Consider the following 3,415-nt stretch of genomic DNA (forward strand, 5'->3'; position numbering starts at 1 on the left):
ACTTAGTCCAGAGGTGGAGGACGTATGACCCTGCAGATGTTGTGGGCTACAGCTCTAAAATTCAAGTACAGAATGTTCACAGCAGCCAGAAAGTCTTAATTTCTCATCTTTGCTTGTATAAACAATAAAAGAGTGCCAGTTTGTCACAAAAGTATATTTATATTTCGCTATTTTAACCAGACATATTTGTTACTTCTCCCACCACAGCGACTTGCCAAGCCATTTAATAACCATTAGCTAATGTGGCAACTTCCAGTATTCCAATATTGAGCAACAACCAGCCAGGTAGCTACAAGAAGACAGCCCATTAGAGGTTTGAAATGGCAATCCATGTTGTTTTGAAAAAAAATCTTTAACTCCACCAGTTCCAGAGATTTCAGTAGTTGCTGTCCAGGCATTTTAGTAATTTCTGCGAAGACCCCAGTACAAAACTGCAACCTACCTTTCTTTTTAAAGTCCACCACATATCCTGGAATGACCCTGGTTCCTTACACAATCTTGAATTAGACATCGTTAGTTGAAGCTGTCTCACAGTGCAAAAATGATATATGACCTCTATTTTTAATGCTTGTTCCCACGTACTAGATTATATCGATTTAAATGGGCAATTTAACCACATAGAATTCTACCAATGGTCTTCGATCAAAATATTCCAGTTGGACTCTTACATCCGTTTCAGGCCTTCTTCAGAGCAAATATCAATACTAAGAAGTAAATTTTAAGCACGAGACACCAGCCCCTTCTTTTCACCTTCAGTGCTCGGAAACAATAGCTCAGGGGTCAGCAAACCTTTTCAGCAGGGGGCCAGTCCATGGTCCCTCAGACCTTGTGGGGGGCTGGACTATATTTTCGAAAAAAGAAAAGGAACGTATTCCTATGCCCCACAAATAACCCAGAGATGCTTTTTAAATAAAAGCACACATTCTAGTCATGTAAAAACACTAGGCAGGCCCCACAAATAACCCAGAGATGCATTTTAAATAAAAGGACACATTTTACTCATGTAAAAACATGCTGATTCCTGGACTGCCTGCGGGCCAGATTTAGAAGGCGATTGGGCCAGATCTGGCCCCGGGGCCTTAGTTTGCCTACCCATGCAATAGCTGAAAGATCCTTCAGGAATTGCTGATCAACATGTTCCTATCTAATAAAGGAACCCACTTGATACTAATTCAACCAGTTAAAACATTCATTTTAAAGGTTGAATATTTCTAACAGGAGTCCTGTCTATTGGGATGGAATTTTAATTTAGCCATACTATTAACACTGAATAATCAGCAAGCAATAATATTCAGCTGCAATGAAGCTGGATGGACAAACGACTCTGGCTTGTCTTGGTTCTTTGCTTCCCTGGAATGACCTGCCTTTGGGGGGGGGGGCAGAGAAAGCTTTCACTGACCTGTTATTGCCCCAATACCCCTTTCTTCTGGAAACCTACATAACTTGGCATTCATGGAAGATACAATATTTGCTAATCACTGTCAATATTTTTGTAGATGAAAAAGTAATCCCTTGGTCACTGTGACCGGTGATAAAAGGACACACTGCAAATTGCAGCAATGTTGCCGAAGAGGAAAATAACCAAGAGAGGCAGATTATGAATTTAAATATCAAATTTTAAAATCATGTAAATATCTGTTCACCCCCTTTCCCCTGCCTGTATCTTCATATTTTTGCAATAGTACTATTGATGGATCTTTTTTTGGGGGGGGGGGGGGAATGCTGTAAAAGATCTAAAGTACATTCTTTAGGAAAACAACAACAAGTTAATGCACCAATCTTCCTTTAAGATGTTGATGAATTCCCAATACCCATCAGCTCCAGCCAGGATGGCTAATGGTCAGTGGTGGACATTCTTGGACTGTGGGTCTGGGCAGTTGCCTTCATTTAACATGGACCTTGAATGTGTGTCCATTGCCTGCCTCAGATTCATAAACCCTCCAAGTGTCCCTATTTTCCAGTGACAGTCCTGGATTTACAGAAGCCGTCCCGGTTTCTGACCTGAACCTGAAATGTCCTGTTTTTCCTCAGGACGTCCCTACTTTCATCCAAGAAATGTTGGAGGGTATGATAAGATGCCCCTATTTTCCTCAGAGAAATGTTGGAGGGTATGGAGTTACGCAAACCCTGAGCCAAGCCGTTAAGTAACTACAACATTTAGGAGATATCTGAATGCAGTCCTGTATAGTTTTATTATGTTTTTTATATATGTTGGAAGCCGCCCAGAGTGTGGCTGAGGCAACCAAATCAGGTAGGCGGTGTAGAAATAATAAAATTATTATTTTTATTATGGAATAGGACGTCTCTATTTTCATCAGAGAAATGTTGGGGAGTATGGACTCATTATGTCCCAAACTACAACGTTCCTTTTTACTCACAAGGCTTCCACTCCTCTCTCCATCCTTCTTGAGAATGACACCATTGACTTGGCTTTCTCTATGTCTAATGCCACTATTTCCTTGTAACAAGTTTTGTCACTTCTCTCCTTAAAACATAGCAAAATATGCTCCGCCACCTGTTCCCTTAGCACCCCTCTAAAGAAAACCAATCCTTCAAGCTGACACCTCCTGTTCATTCCTCACCCTTGACTCCTGCAACCTCCTCCTCATCTATGTTAATCCATTAGCTCACCTCAGTCTTCTTGCCTCTGTCCAGAACGTAAGCCAAAATAATTATTGTGTTGCACTGATCAGGGCCAGTCCTACCATCAGGCAGAGTCAAGCAGCTGCCTCAGGCGGCGGATGCAATGAGACGGGGAGCAATGGAGGACAGAGGACAGAGGACAGAGCTGTGTGCCTGACCTGCTCCGATTTCTGATTTGACCCCAGAATGTCTGGCTTTTCCTTAGGACGTCCCTATTTTCATCAGATAAATGTTGGAGGGTATGAAGTTATCTGACCCCTGAGCCATCTGAAGGTTGCCCTTTATAGGGAAGTTTTTAATGTTTAATGTTTTATTCTGCTTTTATATATGGTGGAAGCCGCCCAGTCAGATGGGTGGGGAATAATAATAATAATAATAATAATAATAATAATAATAATAATAATAGGATGTCCCTATTTTCATCAGAGAAATGTTGGAAAGTATGGCATTCTGCTCTCACAGTGGCTAACCAGATGTTTGACTATACAATGGTAGGTGCAAGGTTCAGAATAACTTATCCGTCAGTAGGTAAACTATTGCATCATATGTTAGGTTAGAATGACCAGGTCAATGTCTCTCTCACCTAAAGTGATGCCTAAGATGATTGCTGGATATGAGGAAATCTACACCCCCAAAATTATTATTTTTTAAAAAGTCAGTGATTGCCAAAAGAAAAGTTTGCTGAGAGAGATAAACATCTGCACGTTCAGCAAAATCTTGATCAGTATGGATCACGTGATGCTGCTGATCTCCCTATAAAAAGCCCACTGTG

Source organism: Podarcis muralis, chromosome 5 (genome assembly GCF_964188315.1).
Source record: "Podarcis muralis chromosome 5, rPodMur119.hap1.1, whole genome shotgun sequence".
NCBI lineage: Eukaryota > Metazoa > Chordata > Lepidosauria > Squamata > Lacertidae > Podarcis > Podarcis muralis.